The sequence below is a fragment of the Rhipicephalus microplus genome, chromosome 3 (genome assembly GCF_043290135.1).
Source record: "Rhipicephalus microplus isolate Deutch F79 chromosome 3, USDA_Rmic, whole genome shotgun sequence".
NCBI classification, from domain to species: Eukaryota; Metazoa; Arthropoda; class Arachnida; order Ixodida; family Ixodidae; genus Rhipicephalus; species Rhipicephalus microplus.
The window spans coordinates 46347725-46362438 of record NC_134702.1 but is presented as its reverse complement, the minus strand read 5'-3'; the positions used below and the strand labels follow the sequence as shown (position 1 = coordinate 46362438).

Genomic DNA, 14714 nt, shown 5'->3' with positions numbered 1-14714 from the left:
GGTGGAGCTTGTATTTATTACTACCTCGCAACCTCATAATATGTTTGTGTTAACAGAGAGAAAGTATTTGTGTTTCGATAAGAAACCAGCTGGCGTGGGATGTGAATGGTGGGTGATCGTGAACCGTAGCTTTGTGGGTGAAGCTTACATGCATTCTTGGATTCCAGGTGACTATAGACGCCGAATTTCTACTTTCTTTTTTTTTCAGTGGAGCAAGAAACATTGCAAACATTCTCTCCAAGTTTCTAACATGCAGCGTTGATTTCGGCCTATGGCACCACCGGGGGTAAAACAGGCTTGTCGTCCTGTCCTCTCGTTCGATTCGGCCTAACAAGAAGTTGCGAATGTCTCCTGGTGTTTTCAAAGAGACGGAAAGAAAAGCAAAGATATACGACACTCGGACGCAAACGCTCTCGGGCTACCAAACGAACTCTCTGCGCTAGCTTGGGTTGTCCTGAAAACGACCCGGACCCTTCCGTCTAAATCAGGGTCGACAAACATGGCAAGTTCGTGCCAAGAGGCTCACTCTGTGTGGCCCCTTCATTGAGGTAGGTAACTCACGATGACTTCGCAGAATGGTCATTGTAGAATTCTTTTTCTTTTTTTGCAGATTTGCCACTAGATTTTAGCCGATTTCTTTGAGGATCTGTTTCCTGCGCAGCCGCACGCTCTTCAGTACTCATGGCAGCTCCTGCGTCTATCTTCAGCTTTACGAGTTTTTTTTCCTCTTACGTATATATACTTTTAGGAGTCTGTTGTGTTTGTTCGACGTCACTCTTATGTGGTTTGTGTCCCACAAACATTTGACAGCGCATCAAAATCAGCGTCAGTCGAAAACAGCGAAATTGCCGCCTTCGTAAAAAGACTACAAAATAGTTGGAGAAAACGATAAAGAATATACTTGAAACCTGTGCAAAAAAAAGAAAAATTGGAGGAGGAGGTCTTCAAGTACGGAATAAAGGCTGAATAGAAAGGACTGGCCGGTTAACGCACCTTTCAGTGTGTTGCGGTAGCGGAATAGGAGAGAGGCAAAAAAAAAAATAACTTTCTTTAAAGGACGAAGACAGAGAGTCAAGACGTCTTTTCTTCAGTACGAATGCATTATTGACTGGTTTATTTTACAGTACATACACCCCTCTCTAGAAAGGGAAAGCAAAAAAAAACATGCATAGAAACACAAGTATACAATAAATTAGAAAAGAATTTTTACTGCACCCCGCACGTGCAACGTTTTCCAACAACTCAGCTAGCTAACACAGTCGGTCCCTGCGGCCTTAAGCCTTTCTTCCACGGTGGTCGTGTAGCTCGTAAAGGCGCGCCGACGTTGAGGACGCGCTCCCCTCTTTCTGGATCACTTGTATAGATACGTATACATATACGGTGCATGACATCGACGCTGACGTCGACGCCCACGCCGACGGCGAAATCCAGCCGAGAGTGTTCATATAATTGCTATCGCAATAAAACTCAAGGAACGCTTAGGAAATAGGCTGACGCACCCACTCCATGAGCCCACGGGAGAGCATCACCACCTTGCTAAGCGAGCGGTTGCTACTCCCAACGGCACTTCTTCTGCGCCTTGGTCGCCACATCTGAAGCGTGAAAACAACCCTTTAGGAACTCGCTGTACGCAACACGTACATCACCTTTTCTTAACAACTGGGAAGTTCATGAAGTGCAGCAAAAAGTAGAACGCACATCATTCACCGCGTTTGCGGATCTCCCCAGCAAGACTCTGCTCCTGAGACGTGAAAAGTGAGAACCCCACGAACGGGAATCATTGGCTTGCCTGTGCTACGCCCTTCCTCGGGTGTCGCATTTGCCGAGGTTCTTTACTAGCTTCCTTCGTCATATCCTGATCTTTGGAAGCCATTGAGATGATGGTTCAGGGGCGAAGCTCTTCAGGCCGTGAGTCATTACCTCCTCTGTAGCAGTAGTAGTAATAAGTAGTAGTAGTAGTTGTAGTAGTTGTAGTAGTTGTAGTAGTTGTAGTAGTTGTAGTAGTTGTAGTAGTTGTAGTAGTAGCAGTAGGCGTTTCAAGTTTACGAGCTCCTCAGTAGATGGTTTAGTGTGTATATGTCCTTCGAAATAATATAACTAGACGGCATTAGTGGTTTTCGCATAGTTGAAGATTTCGTATAGTTGACGGACGGATGGACAGACAGACAGACAGACAGACAGACAGACAGACAGACAGACAGACAGACAGACAGACAGACATACGTCTGATCGTCCGTGCGTCCGTCCATGCTTCCGTCCATGCGTCCGTCCATCCGTGCGTCAAGCATATCCACGAAGTGCATGATGATGAGTTGGGTGACGACGGAGGGACGGAAGCACGGACGGATGGAGGAACGGACGGACGAATGGACACACGGACGGCCGGACGGAGGCTTCGCCCCACTCATCATCATTCACTCCTTGGATACTCTGTGATTTTTTCTGATGCATATAACTGGCCACCCTTTATTATTCCTCTTGCTCATCCGTTGTCTGATAGGAGGGCTAAGCGTGTAGATTTAGTAATATTGAAGACACCGGGTCCGTTCCGTTACTGGCACTTTACCCGCGTGTACTGTAACTACAGCTCGATTTCCAGCCGCACTAAACTCGGACGCTTGCTTGTGATTAAGAGAAACAGTTTGGGACAAAACCGTCATCACCTGGGCAGAGAACACTCATCAGCTCTGGATGTTTCTATCAATGCAGTGGCGAAACTTTCCACAAGCACCATGGTATCGTGATGCCGCTGACGTCAAACCGCATCATCAAATAGAGGCACCGAAGAAGCCGTGAAGTCGTAATGAAAGTTTTCAACGAGGATACATCCATAACTTACTAACAGGGGCAAGCCTAAGGGAAATCTGTAGAAAATCAACATAATCTGGTTTTTCGCGAAAATATTTTCTCTCGCGCGTGCCATGTTCTGTTCTCTACCCCATGTGGCGCTAATCCATCTAGAGTGGTTTCTTGCTTTGGGACGAAAAAGTGTGTTCTCAATACTCAATAAAGTGCGAACTCAGTCTCTAAGGCGTTTGAAGAAGTTTAGCACCGTTCAGCAGATACGATAAGCCACTTATCCAACACCGTCTTTGTTTAGTGTCTTCTCAACAATAACGTGCATGTCAGAGCGAAATTTTTTACTTTGTTCGGATCAGGTGGATCGGGCGTGCACCTCTTTGAAATCTATCCTCACTAAAGACTAAACGTACAGACGTGGCCGCACATCCGGCCTGAATGTGTCTGAGGTGACGCATGACCCCGATCTGAGGTATTACCAGGCTTGTTCAGATATTTTGGATTTTCTTTGAATAATGTCCTGGTGTTATTGGGTGTGACATCTATTGCTTCCTATACCTGTCTCTGTCACTCTCTGTTTTTCGATTTTTGTTTTGTAAAATATTTATATGCCATTTTAAAGTGGACGTTGCTGTTTTCAAGCAGTACTAGACTTCAGAGAGATCCGTTGAGAAATTCAAGCCACGACGCAGTCAGTTGCTTTTTCGAATTCGGTTGCACGTTGCTTTCGTCCGTGGATTTCACTTACGCAAACTTTGCGTGATCTTGGCACGCCTCTTCTGCATTGTAAATAAACAAATAGCGAACAAGAAAAAAAAGGTGGGGCACAGCTTGGCAGCCATCGACAGTGTTGTAAGGTCAGATTCAAAGCGACGGCGCTTTTCGAAAGGCCTGAATTTGTATGCGGGAACCGAACGCCCCCTTTGGTAGCAATGGGGTATGTTTCGTGACGACAATGCCAACTGTCGGTGGCTGACGCTTCACCGTACAAACGTGACGTCCAGCAGCCACACGTACACCTTTTGGCGCGAACAATCGTGGAATTGCGAGCTGCAGTACGTATGAGCCCAACACGATAATATCGTCACGAAACGTAAAAGCAGGCGATATTCAATCCTTGAAAGAGTAAAAATTTTGTCCACCTGCTTGAAACAGTAACCTAAAGGAAGAGAAAACTCTACTACAAGTAAGAACACTGGTAGTTTTAACGGTTACAATGTTGATGAAATGTTCTTCCTCATCTGCTATGAATTTCATACCGAATTCAATCAACTTCAGATTACCACAATGCATTCTTTTTTTTTTTGAAATCACACTTTAATGTCACCACGTTTTGCACATGATATGCCTGGTTAAATTGGGGATGGGATGAATAATATAAAAGCATAATTACCACTGTTAGTCTTCTTACGGATGCGCGGTAGTGTTCTAAAGAATACATTCTTCAAGTATAAACTTTAAATGCCACTCCAGCCTGCTTTTTTAATCTCTCCTTTTGTGCTCACGTCATAACCTGCTGGAACCCTTGACACCGTCATCGCATACCAACTGGTCCAGAAAACCATAAGGCTAAACGAAAACCGTGCACCAATAGCATATGCAGTTGCCTTCCTCCGCCCACTCCTTTCAAAAGAGAGCATAATGCTGCCACATTCAGCTTGCGCAGTGACTGCGAAAGGATTCACCTCGAATGTCAGACCCAGTGAGTGACAGTTGACGGCTGTGCCACTATAAACCGCGCACCAACCAGAAAACTCCCCCCTCCCCCCCCAAAAAAAAAACAAAAAAAAACGGTCTCTCATCGTGCAAACTACGCCACTGTCTTGTGCCTCACGTCTACGCCCCTCCGCCCATAGGGACCAATGCTGTTTCGTCTAAGCCTCGCTGGCGCACATCCACGTCGCACACAACTCTCCGCGCCCGGTTAGGCAAATACCGCCACGCTACCGACTAGTGCTAGCGACGCTTCGAAGCCGCCTCCTTGGGTTGAAGGCAAGCCTATACGAACGGGGTTTTTCTGCCATGCCCGGTCTCCTCTATTGTCTGCGCACGCCCCGACGTGAGGCATATTGCTTTACCCGTAGGGCCGTAGTACTCTCTGCACACGCGCACTCTCCGGTCTTTTTCCGGCCATCCTAGCCAAGCCAAGCCAAGCCTGCTACCCGTATACCAACTTTCCCGCAGTTCACTTTTTACTTTTTCCCGCACGCAGTCCTAACCTTTCTAGATGTTACCGTGCTCTTTGTATGCGCAGTGCACACGACGAAACACGCCCTTAGGCCTGTGCTTATAGACTCGCGAAATGCGTGCAGTGCAAGGATAAATTCTGACCCAGTGATGTTCCAGTGGGCGCAGTTTACATTCTTTCTTCTAAAGAACATTGTGATAATAACAGACCATAGAGTGAGTGGGCTTATTAGGTTGCTCTTCCAACTAGTTGTACGTGTCCTCTAGCGGTAGAAGTCACAAAGCACTAAATGACTGCGACGTTCCTGCTTGCCTACCTTTATTCAACTGAATTAAAATACACTCCAGAACACATATACGTTGTTCCCAACCGGGAAGTCTGGGCTGTGATAGTCCGCTACACCGTGTGAATCGCTGATGATACGCTCTTGTTGCGAACTTTTGTATAGGCCGAGCTCTGAAAAACTTCTCTTAAGCTCAAACGGTAGCTACTCAACGATTGATTGATTAATTTGTGGGGTTTAACGTCCCAAAACCACGATATGATTATGAGAGACGCCGTAGTGGAGGGCTCCGGAAATTTTGACCACCTGGGGTTCTTTAACGTGCACCCAAATCTGAGCACACGGGCCTACAACATTTCCGCCTCCATCGGAAATGCAGCCGCCGCAGCCGGGATTCGAACCCGCGCCCTGCGGGTCAGCAGCCGAGTACCGTATACACAGTAAAAATTTTTACACCCAGAAGGGTGTAAATGAGCTTGTCCCGTGGACGACACCCTAAGGGTGTTAATTCAGCACCTTCTAAGAAGGGTGCTTTTTCATGCACCCTTAAAATAGGGTGTACATGTAAAAAAACTGTAGGGTGTTAAAAAAACACCCTTAAGGAAGGGTGCCTTCGATGTCCATCACTTTTTTAGCACCCTCTGAGGAGGGTGCGAGAAGGGTGCACAAGGGTGTTGAGTGCCCATGGCAGGGGTGCCAGTATTCTTTTAGACTGCACTAATAGATATCAGCATGCACTGATTAAACACTACTTGAAGAAAGTGGTCCTCATTATCAATGGTGCGCCACCTGTCGAGCTCCATTCATTGCGTCTGGGCAAAAATATTAACGCGTGCCATCGTGTATGAACTTGTGCTGGATCTATATATACTTCACAGTATATGCATAATGCGCGTTACAGAAAATGAAGCCTTGCTGCCCTTGCATATTGCGTTTATTTAATAGGCAAATAAAACAAAGTTTTCTTCTGCCACACAACTTTTTCACCAGATATACGTTCACGTATACGTACACTACACATGCAACACCTCAAATGTTTATTATATTTATTCAGTTTCACTTCATTGACAATTCTTTGCAACATACAATTACACTGGTTTCAGTTTAGTATACTGCTTCAAGTACATAGAGACTACAAATGAAATATACGCTAATATATCCCTATAATTCTTTCAAGTATCTACAATCCCAGTGGTTTCCAGTTTAATACTCCTTCATGTACACAATCGGTTAATAGGAATGAAATACAAGCATATATATACTTATGATTCTTTCAAATATATACAATCACCATGATTTCACTATATACGCCTTCATGTACACAATCGTTCCCAAGAAGTGATGCACACAAAAATATATATGGATAGTGTTTTTAAATGTATATAATCACAGTGGATTAAGCTTTGTATTCCTGAATGTATAACAATTGGTTATGAGAAATGATGTACATGCAAACATATACAGGTTTTTGCACATATAACTTTAGCGAATACTTCAGAAACCAATACAATGATCAGAAACACAATAAGCTAAAAACGAACACAAAACTGAGTCAAAACACACAAAAAACAAAATAGGTTGTGCATAATTATGGCTAATGACACAGCTGGGTCACTTTATGCCAAATGTCCCAGCCATTTTGGCAACCATCTCAAATGTATTCGAAAAACTCGTGCTGCATTGAAAATAGTGAACTTCTGGAATATTTAGGAGAGGAAAAATATTTGGTCACGTGGCTGCCTTCTGAACTTCCTGGAATGCCGTCTAGGTGTTGTATGTGAAAAATTTTATTTTAAAAGCACCGCTCCTTCTTTTTATACGAAACTCGGTCTACGTGTTACGTAACAAGAGCTTAATTTGGGAGAGTTGGTTCATCGTGGTTGTGTGCTAGTCACAGCGCGACAACTTTCGGAAGAGACAGAAAGGACAGGAAAGAGCACCGACTGTCAACTGAATTTAATGAATGTGCTACGAGCACTTTTATACGGAGTACAAGAACCGTGTTCATGCGCGACGACACGTGTGAGCACTACAAAATAATCTTTAACTGTGAAAATAATACTCCCTCTCGGAAAGGATAAGTGAACGTGTAGTGATTCACTGATCATTGGTTTACCTGATAAAAAATACTTCTACAAACATTAAATTGGCATTAAGTAAACCTATTCTCGTGACGAATGGGGCAAGATTGACTATTCCTGTTGCTGTTTAGTACACACACTTTTGAAAGCTTGCAAAGGGTGGAAAACAACACGCTAATATCATATCTGTTGGCTATTTTTTTTAATTGTGAGACACATGATGCGGTATAACATGCAAAGGTTTTGGTCATTGTTTTTTGTTGGTCCTGTCTAACTTTACTTTCTGCCGGGGTGTTGCAAACGGGTGTGATGATTCTGTTGGGATACCCAGCATCTTTTAGTCTTTTAATCTGGTTTTTAAACCTGACCTCACCCTTGTGCTAACATGACTTCTGAAGGGTGGCCTGAGTACATGTGGTATCAATTCCTCTTTCTACTAATTTTGAATGCCCACTATCAAAAGGCAGAACATTCTTAGCACTCCTGGGCTGATAGCACCAGCCAATACCCCAACAGCATCATCACACTTGTTTGTGAAACCCTCCTGCAGAAAGTAAAGTTAAAGGAAGCAGGACCAAAAGAAAAAGAGAATGACCAATCACCTTTGCATGTCACATGGTACTACGTACATAAGGTGTCTCACAATTTTAGGAAAAGAGCCAGCAGATATGACATTGTTGTTTTCCACCCCTTGCAAGCTTTCAAAAGTGCATGTACTTACAGCAACAGGAATAGTCAATCTTGCACCATTCGTCACTAGAATAGGTTTACTGAATGCCAATCTAATGTGTATAAGATACCGCTAACATGTGGAAAAGTAAACAGGACAAACTGGGCAATGCTTCAATGATCAAGCAAGACAGCATGCTTTAAATGTTAAGAAGAGCTATAGTAGTCTCATGGCCGGACACCGTAAAGAATGTAAGTGTAGTCCTAGGTTTCATAAAACACGGTTTTTGAAAAAAAAAGCAAGCAGAAAAATGAGAGATTTTAGAACTCTTTATCAGGAAGGCCAAGGATCAATGCATCAGTACACCTTCACTTATCTTTTCCGAAAAAGAGTATTCTTTTCTCGGTTAAAATTATTTTGTCATGGTCACACATGTGTTGTTGCAGATGAGCCCTGGTCTTGCGCTCAGTATAAAAACGCTCGTAGCACCTTCAATAAAATTCAGTTGATAGCGCTCTTTCCTGTCCTTTTTGCGATAAGATTTTTATTACAGAAAGAATTTCATTTTCTTACAATTTAGGTATAATGATGAGTTTTCATTGTATCACAACATGGAGCAAATTGCATCTCAATATGGACAAAAATCACAATTTTGTGAAATTCGTGATATTTTCTCGTATATTTCAGCAGCTTGAGAGGTCTAAAGATATTTTTTCCTCAAAATATACCTTCTGTGGAGTAAATATTCACTGCTCAGATATTCATACAAAGTGCAATATTGCAATAAAAAATGCAAACATAACACATTTTGGCTTTATTCTTGGAAGCGAATGTGGCTAAAAAATTGCGCTATTACTATTGAGCTTCAAATACCTTACAGAAGCACATTTACTCAACAGGTAGACCGAATTTGCTTTAGAAAAAATAAGCGGTAGTTTTAAAACGAAATTTTCCACAAACAGCACACAGACGGCATTATGCCAGGAAGTTAAAAGCCAGCCACATGAACAAAACTTTTTTTCTCGCTGAAATATTCTAGCAGTTCACTGTTTTCAACGCAGTAAGTCAGCACTTTTTTTTTCAAATACAATTCAGATGGTCGCCAAAGTGGCTGGGACGTTTGGCATGGAATGGTCCAGCTATATTTAAGCAAAATAACTTACACAAATAACAATGTTTGTTCATCTACCATGACCACACTAGAAAAAGTTGTTCAGGCATTGTGACACTAAAATTTTCAGCGTCGTACTGCCTGAACAACTTCTTTGATAAACTCCAAACTCACGCCGAGAAAAATCCGCTCAATCACGGTGGTTGTTAAAGGCCTTGCGGCCGTAGACAATGTTGAAAATAAAAAAAAAATCAACTCATCAGTGCTGTCACTCCTTCTTCGTCATTACTGACACGGAAGATTTTTCGGTTATCCATGTGGAGGTTCAGGAAGTAGGCTTGCTCTAGACTGGGGCCGGGGGGTAGACTACGCAGGACGTCAGCGGCACCCTCTCATCCTGTAATAAGAGCAAATATGACTTCTCTTAAAAGGATGTTCGTGCTGTTCTGGCAGCACCATATATAAAGAATGTGTAGTGTGTATCCTTCGAAATGGCGTGTAATTGACATTACACTGAACTCGTAGCATACAACCCATACATTCTAATAATTTCGTATGATAAAGATAAGAGTTTTCCAGCATACAGCAAATTCCCGAAATGAGGTTAAGTGTAAGACTACAGCTCGAAAATGGCACTTACGAAAGCCTGAACTCACCTAAGAATCAAATTCCTTATAGGGTAGTGAGCCAGTGTGAAAAACAATTCCTAAAGTACAACGCTCAGAACATGTAACATTAATCAAAATGCACAAGAAACTCACCTCTTCATGTACAAACAGTGAAGACATCTCTGCTTTCTCTTTTACATGAGAACAAATGATCTTGGGCGTGGCACTAGCGAAGAGGTCTGCAAAAAAAAAGTAAAAGATTTACTCACTTTAATCACGCCTCTAACAATCTGAGGAATTATTACAAGTCACCAATCAGTGCAATTCTGACTGCCTCTATAAGGGCATCAAAAATGAACAATTTTCTCGTTCTTTCTACCCTCACAAGACGCTCCGTCAATAGAATCTAATCCAAATTTGACGCTGTGCTTCCTATTTGCCTGCTTTCTAGACGTAGGGCTGCGAACATGTGTTTTGTGCACCTAATCTAGCACAGAAATTCGTCATCTATTATTCAATCATCTTAATTCATTGTAATTTGATAAAAGGTGTGATAGCTCGTCCAGTTTTTAAAGAGTTGCGGGCCTGCAATAGGCACTGCCTTGCACGTATTAAAGTACTTCTTTTAAAAAAAAATTCAAAGCTTGCTTTCAGAAAAAGCGTCTGGCATATTTCGACAACCAAGCCCATCCTCTGATGGCAATCAGGGGCACGCTATTAGCGATTATTGACTACGGGATTTACAAACGTAACCCGTGCCTAAATACTCAGTTAAACACAATCACGCAAGTAAGAGCGCTCGAACGCGGCATTGCGCGCGGACGCCGACTACGTTGCAGCAGCCATGGCTTATGCAAGAGCAACCGCACATAGCTCCAACAGTCACGTATACTCTCTCGATTCTGTTATAACGCCGAACATTATCGCAGATGAAAGCGAAGCACGAAAACAGCAAACAGAAACGAGGGAAAACAACGCACGGCGATGGCCACAACAACGCGCCTTTGGAAGTCTGCTAGATCTTTCCCTGTTGCTGGTGGCACTTGTCCTAAATAGCTTAAAAGACCGAGGCGCACGTGCTGGGAGCATCGCGGCATATCAGCACCTCCAACTATACCGTCTTTAAGCCAAAAAAAAAAGCCATTTCGTACAGTGCGCCTCTGTACATAATTTTTGCTTTTTCTTTCTTTTTTTACGCTTACACCTACAGGAGCACGTTGCACATTTGAGTATTAATAGAAATGTTATTACGATGTAGCCCAAAGCACATCATAAAACAATATCAATCACTTTGTGCAGTGTAGAGACAATGTGCGATCAGCAACTAACCCCGCCCTTGTTAAGTGATCACATCACTCACTGTATGAGTGATGCAAGCACTTACACAACATCGCGCATAGCAGTGTGAACTCGTTAAGTCACACGTTTAATCGGGCATCTGCAACAGGCCCGCGAACGCATGCTGTTGTAAATGGCTGGCAGCCTACTTCGGCAGAGCTGCTGCAGGCGCCCAGCTAGCGCTGTATGATTACTACATACGAAAACAGTACACTCACCGTTAACAGGCCCACGTTGTCCGTGTCCGCCACTCCATGAATATTCCTTAATCTGAGCGTCACTTCGAACACGGTGTCATGCGTGACCACCATTGAATATGCGCCTGTTCGCTAGAACACACACTGCGACCAAGACCCCAGACCAACGCAACGCATTTGAAAGACGATGAGACAGAGGGAGCAACGTTGAGAGAGAGAGAAGGAGGAGGCACTGGCGGCGGCGTGGCGGCGCCGCAGCTGTCCACGCAGGTGTTCGGTGACGCAACTCCTCGCTTATCTACGCCGCCGTTGTGGGAGCAACGCTGGCCGGGGTGAGCGGGGGGGGAGGAGCGGGAAACCCGCCAAGGCGGCGCCGAAAGGCAAACGCTATGGCGCATACGGCGGACGGCCGTTCGGCGCGGAATGACTCCTTGTAAACGGCAACTCTCCTCCCAGCCAGTCGCACAGCGACGCAGATTATTTACCAGCCTCGGGTTCTTTGAGTATTTCGACGGAATGCGATTGCAGTGGGCGAAAAATAGTGAAGCAAAACTTGCGGAAAACAAAGTGCACCATGGAATGGCCAGAAACAATAATTATTTCGTCCTCGGTGGCATTAGTGGGAGAGCATCGCCACACCTTTTTCCAGAGGAATTTCTTTTCGCATTGTCTGTGTCTGGCTATTCCGCGTATGGTGCCGCAAACACTGAATGCGTAGTCGAAGCTGGAACAAATTAATCCACAGTCGCGGATGTTTATTACAAGGCTTGTCACGCACCACGAAACGTGCCGAGGTTGTTATAACAAACTTTTTGCTGACCACATGATCAGCACATAATTCCATATGGTTGCCCAATGAGCTAGCTAAGCACCTGTAGAAAAGGCAGGGCACGTTCTTGTTAAACATTGTTAATATAAACGATGGTTGTGCATAAGTGCAGTGACAGCTTTCCGTGTGAATTGGTCATAACCCACGTTTTCGAGCGTAGAAGCGCCTCAGCGGACCTAATCAGCTACCACAGCAAGTTCGTAAGCAATGATTTGGTACGAAAGTGTGCAGCTGTTTTCCATGTACTGAATAGTCCGTGTACAGTGCGTTGACCACCGCCATTTCTTAAGCCACCTCCCATATAGACTCCCAGTCTGAACAGGTGTGGGACCTTAAACACTAAGAAGCAGTGCCCCCCCCCCGCACACACACACGAAATTTGAGGGCGCACGGGCTGATACACACGCATACTTATTCACAGGCGCACACACATACACGTATACACACATACGGCAACACACACACGCGACTGTAAACGCACGCATGCATGGGCGTACACATGTGCACAGGCACGCCAACACAAGCACGGACTCGCACATACACGCGCACGCACACATGCACGGGTGTACACACAATCGCGCTTACACGCGAACACATGCGCAGGCTCACGCACACACACCCATACTCGGGCGAACATTATGTTCCTGTATATAATCCACAGCAAACATGTAGCTTATAACCAACGCTAAGGAAAGCTTTCGTAACATGGATTGCAGTTACTTGCCATTATAGATGAAACGCGATTTGCTTCTGCTGACATTCTGCTGTATTCGGAGAGCACCTTCACACATTCTAAGTCAATTAGGCCGTCATTTAACGCAAGGTTCACATATTCGTGCAGTAGCTGCGCTGCTCAGCCACCAATCCGAAGGTCGCGGGTTCGATGCCGGCCATGGCAGTCGAATTAAGGCGGAGGCGAAAATGTGGAAGCCTTTGCACTGTGCGATATGAGCGCTCATTAAAGAACACCAAATGGTGAAAATCTGCTGCTTTCCACTACGACGACCCTCATCATCATATGGAGGTTTTTGAGACGTAAAATTCCAAATATTATATTTATGTGTTCTTCTTATGCTGCATATTCCTACCGATGAATCGGCACCTACACCCTTCTCAGGCACAAAAGCACCCTTAGAGCCTATTTTAGGGTGCTATCGAGGCAAGCACCCAAACAAAAGGGTGCTTTTTTTTCAATCGACGTTTTATGGGTGTTAAAGGGTGTTGCAAAGGGTGCTTTCTCGTAAAAGCACCCTTTTTACACCCTTTTGGGTGCAAAAATTTTTACTGTGCCACTAGACCACCGCGGCGGGGCGCTACTCAACGAAACCACTGATCCTATTGTAGGCGATACAGTCATGGTGAACGCTAAAAAAACTATCCTTAATTTTCTGCAACGGCCTGCTAGAAAACGTGTTTTGGGTGCACGTTAAAGAACCCCAGGTGGTCAAAATTTCCGGAGCCCTCCACTACGGCGTCTCTCATAATCATATGGTGGTTCGGGGACGTTAAACCCCACAAATCATTAGAAAACGTGTTTCGCTTGTTGAAAAAAAAACGAAGTTCTCTCGCAGCGAACCCAAGGACCTTTCCTGCTATTTTCATTAGACGCGCTTTGTGCGCAAATAGATCAGCGATGGGTAATATACAGGTCCTTATCATAGGCTGAACAAACAATTCACGCGATGAACCGCGACGTATTTCGCCGCATGCACTGCATGAATTCGTTCAAGAACGAAGGTATAGCATTATTCGGTTTTTGGTTGCGAAAAGGGAGCGTCGGCGAGGCTTAGTAGTGCAACGGGCTCTGCGCGTTTCCGAGTGAAAACTGAATAGAACATATTGCTTCGGGTAGTTTTCGTTATGTAGGTTCTTGTTTTTATTTTCTCGCTTTCTTTTCATTATTATGATTGTTGCTTTACAGTTTGACAATGTGCGGCTTATGTTTCGAGTGGTGAGGAATTTTGGGGCTGCTCTGACAAATAGGGGATGCGAAACGAACAAGTAAATAAGGGAGAAATACTTTCATATTCTCGTCTCTCGCACGCGGTGGGCGAATGCTTGCATATTTAACGTTGCCTATTGTTTCATTTATTTCCATTTCGTTTTCGCTGAAATAGGCAATCGAAGTGTAGACGCGAGCAATCCCACAATGGTTTCTCTATTTATACTGTCGGAATAAGGAAAAATATTTTTATTATATTTTTGCACTGGTGTTTTATGTGTATGTCTACGCAAGCCCATGCGCGCCGTCCATTGCTGTTTTTCGGTTCACCGTGTAAGTCTCAAGGGAAGACTTGCGTGATGGCCATTCTGGTTTCATGGCAAACAATGTACGTTGCCCTAAAAAAGAACACGTGGGAACGTTAAAATGTCAGTTGCATGCAGTTGTGTAGAGACAACACGCATACGTATTGATTGATATGTGGGGTTTAACGTCCCAAAACCACTATATGATTATGAGAGACGCCGGTAGTGGAGGGCTCCGGAAATTTAGACCACCTGGGGTTCTTTAACGTGCACCTAAATCTGAGCACACGGGCCTACAACATTTCCGCCTCCATCGGAAATGCAGCCGCCGCAGCTGCGATTCGAACCCACGCCCTGCGGGTC

At 44.4% G+C, this 14714-nt stretch overlaps 1 long non-coding RNA gene across 1 annotated transcript; it reads right to left on the bottom strand.

Moving 5' to 3' along the window:
• Window positions 1–7652: 7652 nt before the first annotated feature.
• On the bottom strand, window positions 7653–11453 carry LOC142803716 (uncharacterized). The gene is made up of 3 exons (XR_012894239.1): window positions 11297–11453; window positions 9894–9979; window positions 7653–9529 (listed from the first exon to the last, which is right to left on the bottom strand). It is a non-coding gene; the product is annotated as an uncharacterized LOC142803716 (long non-coding RNA).
• Window positions 11454–14714: the final 3261 nt, after the last annotated feature.